Source organism: Capsicum annuum, chromosome 3 (genome assembly GCF_002878395.1).
Source record: "Capsicum annuum cultivar UCD-10X-F1 chromosome 3, UCD10Xv1.1, whole genome shotgun sequence".
NCBI lineage: Eukaryota > Viridiplantae > Streptophyta > Magnoliopsida > Solanales > Solanaceae > Capsicum > Capsicum annuum.
In genome coordinates this window covers 22,372,318-22,384,295 of record NC_061113.1, presented here as the reverse complement: position 1 = coordinate 22,384,295, position 11,978 = coordinate 22,372,318, and the positions used below count along the sequence as shown (strand labels likewise).

General features: G+C 34.9%; 1 long non-coding RNA gene across 1 annotated transcript; it reads right to left on the bottom strand.

Annotated features, from left to right (window-relative positions):
- Nucleotides 1-2,121: 2,121 nt before the first annotated feature.
- LOC107853305 lies at nt 2,122-8,384 on the bottom strand. Its single transcript, XR_007053471.1, has 2 exons — nt 7,759-8,384; nt 2,122-2,340 (listed from the first exon to the last, which is right to left on the bottom strand). It is a non-coding gene; the product is annotated as an uncharacterized LOC107853305 (long non-coding RNA).
- Between the last annotated feature and the right edge of the window lie 3,594 nt (nt 8,385-11,978).

Genomic DNA, 11,978 nt, shown 5'->3' with positions numbered 1-11,978 from the left:
AAACGGGGCTCGAAAGCCCTTGGAAGGGTCATGCGCCCAAGGCACTTTAGATCCGCTTTTGATCCGCTCTAGTATTTCAAGAGTAGGTCAAAACAACCCCTAGTGGGCCTTTTCTTACATTTGGCTCACTTTTGGGCCGTAATTATGTAATATTTATCCAAACTATAAATACTTGGTACTAGGCTTATTTTAGTTAGTTTTTTCGATGATGGATTTTACATAATGTAATCATGAAAGCTCCATGGGAGTGAATTGAGTTCTTGAAAAAGCCGATGTTGGACCTTGTTTAGAAACGTTGGTTGTAAGGGAGATCTAATCCTCTTTGTATTCACATAAGAGTTAGGTGTTTATTGGTAATCCCTTAAGGGAGGTTTTAGGGTTCGATATACCCTTAGATCTCCTTTTTGCAATCAATTTTGTGTCTATCTTTCTATCTTGATTATCCTATCTTTCTTTCTTTACATTTTCGCATCTAGATTTAAGTCCTCGTGGTTTTAATTGTATCATGGTCTGGGAACCATCAACTACTGAGAATGACCTTAATATCTGATATGGCCACCACAGCCTAAAAACCGTTGAGATGAACCTTGTGAAGCCTATTTAGAACCATAAAACCCCCGACCTGAATGTCCACTGTTTGATGTCTGTGTCACTGCCTGAACTGGCCTACCATACTAAGGATAAAAATCTTGCCTGAATGAACCCCTACCTCCTGACGAGGTACTACTAAATCGACTTGAAGTGCGAGATTTCTTGTCCCTCAGATCCCCATACTCCTCATGATGCATCAATTCAAATGCCTTTGTTGATTCAACCACCCTCTGAAGAGAAGCCCCATATTGGGCTACATCAAACACGTCTTCTCTGACCCTAAGTATCAAACCTCTCATAAGCCTCTAGATCATTTTGGCCTCATCTAGAAAGATCACTATAGCATAATGGGATAAAGCATAGAATCGAATCGCATACCCATCCATAGAAATACTCTTTTGTGTCAAATTTTCAAACTAATGCCTACGCACTCAAGCTACAAGGGACGAATTTGTCAAGGAAAGACTATGCAAACATAGCCCAAGTCATCAGCGTAAAACCTACTGGCCTAGAATCAATATAAGGGTGCCACCAATGCTTGGCAGGACCACGCATCTGTAAGGAAGTATAATTAACCTCGTAGGAGTCAACCGATCCCACAATCTGAAGTCTCTCATGGCAATCGACCAGAAACTCATAGGCATCCTCACACTGATCACCCTACAATTTTGGAGGATCCATCTTCCTAAACTTCTCAAACTGCTACTTCTCTTCATCATACATAGTTTCTCTAACCCTGCTAATTGCTCCTACCCTTGGAAAAGGCGTACTATCATACCTCGCTGTTGGCTAAACCACTATACCCTAATAAATTAAGATTGGTTGCTGATCTGAAGTCTGTGCCCCTACACTAACATGTGAATCCTGTGGAGTACAAAATGATTTGCCTCTCTAAGCTATAGTCTCTAAAACACCCAACACTTTAATCAACGTATCCTAAAGAATCAGTGCAGCAACAAACCCTGGTGGTGCCTGACTTGGGCCCACATCATCATCACCTACCTCTAACTCAACCTTGAGAGACCCCACCCTGTCAAGAATTTGAGCATACCCTCGAGCTCTCTCTCTACCACGACATCTACCTATACCACGTCCCCTACCCCATCCGCATATCCCATATCAGGCGATTGGCTCAGGGGCTGGCGAGAGCTCCTGACTACCATCCTGAGATGTACAACTCCCTAATATTTGTGAGAGAATAAGATAAAAATTTCAGGATTTCAAGTTAAAGGATCAATATTTCACAATAAGAGAGAGAAAAAAAATAAATATTTCCTAAAGTCCCATAACCTCCCGAAGATAAGTAACGGACGTCTCCGCCCCAATTCACAAGACTCTACTAAACTCATCTTGTATTTGTGAGAGGCTCGGATACCATCTGTCGTGGCCCGAATTTGGGACCATGATGACACCAATCCCACCCTTCATGATAAATAAGTCAAGTACAACATTCCAAAACTTATAAAAGCTGAAGAAAATAAAAACATAATAAACTTCGAATAATCTCAAAAGTAGATTAATAGACTGGTATAGTTAAAACATAGATAATCTCAGTTCACTAATACAAGTCACCAAATACAAAATTCAAAACAAGAGTTTTAATATCTTAAAATGTGGAAAATACATTAAAATAAGGTTAGAGGAGATTTTAGTAGTCTCTGAATATAATAGCAACATCTTTGAATATCCAAGGATGCTAACACAGAAGAAACCAAAGAAATCAATGTCCATAGGTTGTCGGTTCGGTACCTGCATGTAAGGTGCAGAAAAAGCAAGAGTGAGTACAGATCCACGAGTACTCAGCTCATTGTCGACCAACCCTAATTCAAAATGGTGCCAAGTAACACCTCATCAACCCTCACAACAAAAAATAATCATACAAACTGCGCTCAGGAAAGTCACCCTAATGTAACTGAATAATCAAGTTTACAGTCATAAGGATATTATAACACAATCCAAGAAATCGTTAATACAGTAAAATCAAGCAGCAAATATTCAAGTACTTAATAGACAATATAAAGTCAACAAATACCTAATTCAATCTGAACCATGAATGAATATTGTACAATGCAATGCATATGCTATGTTCACAACTATTGAGCAATGGCTTCAAGGCTCAGGACCCATGGGGGACTCACAAGGTTCATGTACTATGCAGGCGTGCACTTCGACCCCAATAAATAAATAAATAATATTGTGCAGGAGTGCACTCTAGCCCTATATAAAATACAATGCATAATGTGTAGGTGTGCAACTTCGACCCCAAAAATAAGTCATTTACTAGAACAAATCAGCCCATCGAACTAGTAAACAGGGGAAAATCGTTCAAAATATACAATTGATTTATTTTAATCCCTCAAATAACACTGGTACCCGCATAGATTCTCGTCACTTCACCTATACAGGACCCTCATTCCCCATTACTATTATTACACATAACTAACACATAAGCACTTTGAAAAAGAATCTAAGAAAGTCTCAACTTGCCTCAAGCCGAATCCAAGCATCAATTAACTAGCTTCCCCTTACGTAAAACTCCTGAATGGTTAGAATCTGTTCAAACACCAGATCTCTATAAGAGTAAAAACTAGCACATTGAATTTTAGCTAAACCGAATCATTATTAAATCCTTAAGTCAAGAATTCGTACTCTTAAAATTCCAGACTAAAACCTAAATTTATCACAATTAAGAATGATCGGAATCAGGTATTCTAAAACTAAGGAAGCATTGAAAATCAACCGTTGCAATACTACCTTTACATGTAAAGGAAGCCATTTATACTAGAGAAAAGACATCTTTTCCCCCCAGAACATGTCCTCCAAACTCCTTTTAGCACTTAAACTTAACTTCTATTTATTTAACCCCTTAACATTTTTAAAGTGTATTTGTTTGACCCTTAAAGCTGACGTGGCATTTTTTTAAAAAAAAGGGTGCGTTTATTTATTAAAAAGGAAAAAAAAGTTGAGTTTTTTTAATTAAAAACTGATATAATCCCTCTTTTTATTTTAATATACATTAAAAAAAAATATCCTTCTTCTTCAATGCCCCCACCCCCTCATGGCAACCCACACCCACACCCTACACTCTTTTCTTCTCCAATTGATCAAGAACAACAATACTCATTTTCTTTAAACCATCAATTCCTCCATTAACAATCTCATTCATTTTCTTCAACCATTAATTTCTCCATTAACAACCTCACCCATTTTCTTCAACCATTAATTCCCCCATTAACAACTTCACCCATTTTCTTCAACCATTAATTTTTCCATTAACAATCTCACACACATTCTCCATCAACACTTTCAAGATGGTAATTAATCAGACACAAGATGTAATGATTAAGATGTGATAATTTCACATTCTTATACCAAAAAAGGAAAAAAAAATCACCCTTCAGCTGAAAGCTTTGAAAAAAAATGGAGTTCTTTTTTTTGGTTTTGCTTTTTTCTGATTTTGGAAATCATAATTAACAAATTATTTGATTGGTCTAAGATCATCATAGTATGTTGTTTCAAAACCAAATCTTCAGCCCTCACAATCAAAGTTATATTTACAATTTATCCACTATGTTTGCTTTGGTCCAAGATTATGGAAGAAGAAGACCCACCTGTCTTCTTCAAAAAAAATAATTTTTTTTTTTTAAAAAACGATTGAGATTCAATTAGAAAACTAGGGGGTGGGGCGCTGGAAGAGGGCGAGGGGGGCTTGCGATTGCAGGGTAGGAGGTGGGGGTGAGGGCTGGAAGAAGAGAAAATGTAAAGAGGACGGGGTGGCTGGATGAGGTGGGGGTGTGAAGAAGAAAGAAAATGGGGGGTGGGGTGTCTTTTTTATTATATATATATATATATATACATATTTTTTATTTTAAAAAAATATATATATAAAAATAATGTATGCGGGATTAAATTATTTTTAGAAAAATAGTAATTTCTGACGTGGCAATGACGTGGCTCCAACGTGACATTGATGTGTAGGCGAGTGTAACACACTCTCCGTTGTGAGAGTGGTATTCAGTTTTGAGGGGTAAAAATAATACACTTTAAAGATGTTAAGAAAGGTAAATAAACAGAAGTTTAGTTTAAGTGATAAAAAGAAAGGTAAATAAACAGAAGTTTAGTTTAAGTGATAAAGTAAGTTGAGCAGACAAGTTCAGAAGGAAATCATGTCTTTTCTCTTTATACTATCTATTAAAATTGTATGGAAATTTACGAGAATCCAAGTTTAAGCATGGAACAAAATAGTGGCATACAAAAAAAAATAATATCACAAAAACTATGTGAAACATCAGCCTAACTCCATTCTATCATTGGTTCCTAATTATCATAATTGCCAATCATTACTTCATCATTTTTTTATCATTAATATATAAGTAAATTAAATAGCCGTCATTAATCATCTAAGTTGACTGAAAATATAACAAACATATGTAGAAAATTTACATAGTTACAGTTGAAAATTTTTGTGAAAATAATAATTATGATTAATGATATATAGATACGTACATAATTTGTTCGCATATGTAGTATTGTGGTGGTATTTACCAACTAATCATCACTTTATTCCATTTACTAAACATTTCCACAATTCACATCTAATTCTAAAAATGTCAAAAAGATTGCACAATTTATCATTATCTTCTTACCCTTAATCACCTTCACTTTACTAGTATAAGTAATATAATGGATAGACCAGGAAGTAGGAATTCAATCCTCACAATTTAACTCTTACCTGAAGCTTAACCAGAGATCTCTTCAAGACCGCAGATGAGATGAATCTTATCGGTAACTGTCATGCCCTCTCCCCCAAACTTTTTGACGTTATAATTAATAAATGTGTGGTAACTCTTTCCATTTAAATCTGTTCTTATACATAGATATGAATTAAGAAAATATTGATTTGGTCCATTAACCATCTGTTTTATTCCTTTTTTCATTTTATTCAAAAGAAAAATGGTTTGGACCTTTTCAAACTATTTTATAAAATTCAAGAGAATTTCAAAATAACTTTGAAAGATTTTACAGAATCGTCATTTGATTTTTATCAAAAACATCAAGAAAAACTTCAGAATGATTTCAAAGATTTAAAAATAGAAATAAATCTTCAAAATTTGAGAAAATTGAGTAATTGTTCAATTAACGCCCTTAGAAGATTTTTACGACACTTAGAAATGTCCGTTTTAAAATGGTTCACCAAAAGACTTTCTTTTTTTTTTTACTAACATAAAGGGGTGACTAACTTTTGCAAAAGGTTGAATTTTAAACATTAGAATTACTTATCTACATATCTAAGAATGACATTTATTTATTTAAACGAGAAATAGTCTACTTGAAATAAAAGTTACAATATGTTCTACTTAATCTGATATTAATTTTGAGAAAAAATTACGAAATGATTCGCTTAGTTCATGATTAATTCTTTTAGAGAAAAGATTACAAAATTTCTACTTGGGAAGCACTTTACTTGATTCGTAATTATTTTAAGAAATAAAAGTCATGAAATATTTGAATTGAAGAAAAATTCCTTTAAACTAGGTTGCATATTCGAACTCAAAAAAGGGAATGAATTTGGGAAGAGGGAGTTAATTTTTTTTTTTTGAATTATTATAAAAGGTAAATTTATTCGAAATATCAAAAAATATTACAGAAACATCGTGTTAAAAAATATTTCATCAATTATGAAAGAACTAGAATTCGCGTGAATTTGAAGAAAATTATTTTACCTCATATAAACTATTAGTCATATGAACAAAAACAAATGTCATTTGAACTAAAGTACTCATTTTATTATCTTTTTTTCTTTTTGTAAATCACGTGGGAAAAATTAGGCAATAAACAAGGGATTCGAGATAAATGGCATGGAAACAACAGGTGACATCACTAGATTAATTAAGTAAAAATAATGTTAATACAAATAGATAAATATATAAATGGCAATTCATAAGAGAATAAAGGATTAAAGTAAGAGTTGGGCCACTTTTGGCCATCAGTGGGCTGCCAGCCTTCGAGCCTCCCATTTTATGGACTTTAGGTCTATTTTTTTGCATGTATATCAGATGTATATTACAGTCATTTTCCTGCATTTTTGTGTATATATACTATATATCAGTGTGTATATATATATATGCATACTTGCTTCCCATTTTCAGTACGAATCATATATGGACATATATTAGCCGCCCTCGGCCTGGAAAATCTGTATATCCATTGTATACAGGTGTATACCAGCCCATTTCTTCATTAACTAGTCCCTTTGAGGACTTTTGGGACTTAGGTCCGGAAAAGATGTACGAATATGGAGTCTCATTGGACTCAGATGAATTCACATGAATCAAATAAAATATTAAAGATTAGCGTATGAAATATGTAATATCAATATACATATAATGAAAATAGAGCCTGTGAACATGTCCAATTAGCAAGTAATGAAACAATAACATATAATTCTTGAATCTTTAAAGAAAAGTTCGTGAAAACATTCTCAACAATTAATAAAGATGCCTAGACACTACAACCCCAAATTATCAATTTCATCATGCATTGAAGAACGAGCATTATACATGAGTGATCAACAATGAAACAATTGATACTTATATTGGTAAACTTATGAATATTTACCAGATCAAATATGCCCTTTTGATTAATTAAAAGTTAAATGTGCAACTCAGTTAGTCTTTATAGAACTTAGATTGAGTAAGGCAAAATTGGGTGAACCAAAATAAAGAGTAAACCAATTGCAGGCAAATAGCACACAAAAGCCGACAAGATTTAAGTTTTTTGCCAAACATGAAGGTTCCCATGAACAAACACATGGATAGATACATATTTCAACTTTTATTAAAAAAAATAGATAAATAAATAAAATAGACCATATGAGGAAAGTTTCGAACTTTCTTCAAACTGATGAGAAAAAATAGTAGGTTCAAGGTTGAAAACCAAGGACATGAAGCTAAGCGACGAACCAAACGACTAAAGTGAAATCATTAGATTCGCATCACACAAAAAATCCTATGGACTTGACGGCTTCTACAACAAATAAATCCCAGCAGTCTCACTTAGTGTGAGATTCCAACAATGACAACTACTTAAATTTCATCATCAGTAATGAAATTTCGGGTCATGACAATTAAATAGTAAAGAGAAGGTGCGAGAGAGTGTAACGTTCACCTATTTTCGGGCAGCGAAAGAAACAAACGAGCCTTCGACAGATGGACTTTCACCACCAGAATGTCGATTAGCCTTGCCGGAGTTCAACAGTTTCGTCGAAATTCAGTTTTCAAAGTGTATTCATCGAGAATTTTGGTTTCGTGAGGTTAAAAGCAAACGCCTTCATAACTTTCAATTTTTCTCCAAAATCCTCCTCCTTCACCCTTGTCCCTTGCTGCTATCTATTTATAGGGGAAGGTAGGGTTTTGAAAGAGTGGACTTCAAATTCAAAATTTCAAAGTTGTTTCTAAAATTTTTGATATCCATAGTGAGACAGGAGAAAAGAAAGAATTGATTCTTGCCCAAATCAGGGAATCATGGACTGAACACCTAAAAGTCCTTAATTTTTTAGCCACAAATGGATGTACTGAAGGGGTAGAACAGTGAATGGGGAAGCTGGGTTTTCTACCGTTGATGTTGTTGTTCTTGCACGGGGCTGTTGAACGTTGTTTTTGCCGTGGTTGACTTTTTGGCACGCTGTTAATACAGCTATTGTGTGTTGGATGGATTGCTCCTGGGTGCGTGTTATTGTGCTGAAGATGAAGAAGGCCGGGTCGATTTGTGGAGTGGGCTGAGGCGGAGTGGGGTTGTTGCTGGACTGGATAAGACGAAATACGGGTCAGGCTGAGTTTTGGGAATTATTATTGGGCTGTGAAGGGTATGGTAATGGGATGTTGTTTTAATTGTTCTTGGGCTGCTCTTGTGGTCCAAGATTAAAATGGAAAAGGTCAAATTTGACTAGGATTTTAGTCAATGTTATTTAAATATTTACCATATTGAATATCAATTGACCAATTGTATTGCAATTGTGATCAATTTGATTTCACTTATGGTCAAATCTGATAAATCGACTAAATTGAATTAAGGCTTGAAACAAATTAATTATGGATTTAATTTTGAGTTCTTGGTTTAATAAAATCAAACACAATTTTTTTCCAAATAAATTATTTTTTCAAACAAATTACTTAAGTAATAAAATTATAGGACTTCGTATATACTATTACGAAAACATATAATCATTACTTACAATATCAAAGTTACCAAGATAAATATTTTGTAAAGCTTTTATTCGGATAAAATAAATGTCGTAATTTTCTTTAAAATCAATGAAATTTGGAGTTGAACTTAATCGTGGAGGATATACATTAGGTGTCAATAACCGACCCCTCCCTTTGGGTAGGGTGGATGAAAGTAGCTCTTGACAAAGAGAGTTTGACTTTCTTAATTTTTGTCCGACTACAAATTCATTTCTGAAAGAGGTTGGCTTTCGCACGAGTATTTTAGAGAATTATGGCCAGACCCCGGTATCGGGTTTTCTACATATCTCAGGTTACACGTGAACTCGGGCCACTTATAGTTCATAAAGCTTGATTTTAAGCTTGATTTTCAAAGAATTCACAAGCTACTTTAATTTTTTTTTTAATTTTAGGAAAATTAGGAAGCTAGGAAATAAGTGAATTGTGGGGGAGGTTGGAATGTAGTCGAGTTTTCCATATGGAGCTCAACCTACATATCCCTGAAACTCAAGGAATCAGACTGCCTGTTGTTCGACTCGATCAGTGGAAAAGGTAGTCCTTGATGATAAGACGATCTTTGGCTCAAGATGAGCTACAGAGAATTGAGTTATGGAAAAGAGGATTGTAACCTCTTAACCATGAATGTGGAGCTCTTCACATTCATAGGTAATACTTACTCGAGTATAATTTCCAAACTCTGAGTGAATTGTCACTCGGATTTGAAGGGAAGAGAAGATACGCTTGGTATAGGTTTAAAAATATCTCGAGAGTGAAACTGAAATAAAAATTCCAAAACACCCGCATACCTTCTGATAGGGATGTGGTTTGATGGTGGTGGAAGTCGTCTTTAGCTCCCATCTAAAGAGTTTGATATTTTTCTTCGGACTACGTCCCAGTTCACTGCGAAGAAAAAGTCCCACGTTGCGTTGTGTCCTTTTTGAAGTCGTCCACACCTGTGATTTTGGTTTGAGATTTTCATCCTTTTTGAATTCTCCCGACAACATCTCAAACAAAATTGTTAGTGATAAACATAATTAACTAAGGAATCTATAGTCTTTTACCATATCTCCGAGCAAGTTGCTACCTGAAAATATGTCGTCCTCTCCATGTACCTACCAGGAAGGAGACAATTCTTATTACAATCAATGCAACAATTCTTTTGTTGTTGGATGAGATAGTTGCTTTGACGGTTGAGAATTTTCTTCAAAGTGGGGTATTCTTATTAGTCACCGACGGTACATATAGAGCGATCCCTGCAACTGTATAGCCCTATGATGATGTGGAAATCCTTTTGATCTATGATTCTTGTCGTTTATGGAATGATAACCCTTTCGGATATCGATAATAATCTTTTGCACGTAACCTCGGTTAAGTCTTGCGCATCTTTCATATCGATACGACTTATAGATTTCTCTTGAATTGTCAATCTTTGGATAATCTTGCGCATTATTTGATGTTGGATATGAGGCATTTTATAGATATCCTTTGAGTTTCTAGCTTTTGAGTAATCCTGCACATTATCCGACCTAGGATAAGAGATGACTCATAGGTGTCCCTCCAATCACTAACTCTCAGGTATTCCTGCACATCATCCGATCTTAGATAAATACGACTTAAAGATGTCTCTTAAATTAGTATTCTTTAGGTAATCCTGTGCATAATCGATTTTGGATATGACGCGACTTATAGAGAACCCTTAGACCTATGAATTTTGATAATCTTGCATATTTTTCGGTAAGGATTTAGTTGTAACTTATGGATAACCTTCCAACTATCGATCTTCGGGTAACCTTGCACACTATCTGATTAGAATGTTGTTGCGGCTTACAGATAACCAATGGGCTGTCAAATCATGGATAATCTTGCACACTATCTTATTTCAAATAATGTGACCTATAGATGACCCTTGGATTATCAATTCTCAAAAAATCCATTACACAATACGTTTTTGGATAACGACTTATAAACATCCTTCGGACCATATGTTTCTTGATATCCAATAATGAATGTTATTAAACCTTTGGTAATTGATGCACTTAAAGCTGATGAATATCTCTCAACGCCAGACTATTTTTGCCTCTGTGTGATTTGATCAGGTATGGATGCTTAGAATATCCTTCAATGCTAGACTCTTTTGTCTTTGCACGATTATCGGATATGTATAAAAATGCTTTAGAATATCCTTCAACAATAGAATTTTTTGCCTTTTTATGATTAATGTATATAGAAGACTTTAAATCAATCATGGGCATCAAATGCATTAAATAGATGCCCTTGGATTGTTGTCTCTTTAAAACTAGTTGGAGAAGGAAATATGATTTTCAAGACACAACCCTTATGGCATGGTCCTCTTGGAATGGCCCTTTCGGCATGACCCTTTCGACATGGCCCTCTCGACATGGACCTTTTATCATGTCCCTCTCATCATGGCTCTCTTGGCATGATATGATGCAGTATAAATATGGGTAGAAATGCAAATAACCATGCAATGATCGTAGAAAACATCACCTTGACCATTCCACTAGCATATTGGACCTTCTGCATGTACCATTTCAAACATCCATCCTTGGTTTGCTGGGGATGTAAGTAAGTTATCATTTTTCTTTCCATATTTGATGATACCTGCAACTAAAGAAAATTTAGTTTTGGGAAACTCAGTTGTTTTCAGCCCCTGACCATCCTAGTTCTTTCTTATCGGCCTTGAGATGTTTGGCTTTCTTGTATTCCTTTAAACCAAAGGAATATGGCGAATAATCACCACTTTGGTTTGATTTTTTTTGGCTTCAGGATAACCTACATCCACAAAAAAATTATTAGTTCTTGGTAAAATTGATCTGTGTTGACTTGCTCGATCTTCAACTCCTGTTAGCTCCATTATCGGGTTCTCATCTTCTTCATGTATTTGTCATCTTTTGACTCTATCTTCGACTCCTAGGTTGGTGGGTGTAAGGCAAAATCAGACCATAAATTAATTTAAAGTAAGTAATTTTACAAATAATTGAATTTTCAAAGTTCTTTTATAATATTAGGAGGAGTCTTTGTAAAACAAGTCATGTCATATACGAGATTTAATGAACATTCTTGGCTCGAGGAATTGAACATTTGTAGCTGAAGGTCCATGATGTCGAATCTATCCTCTCTGCACCAAAATATTATTGTCATCTT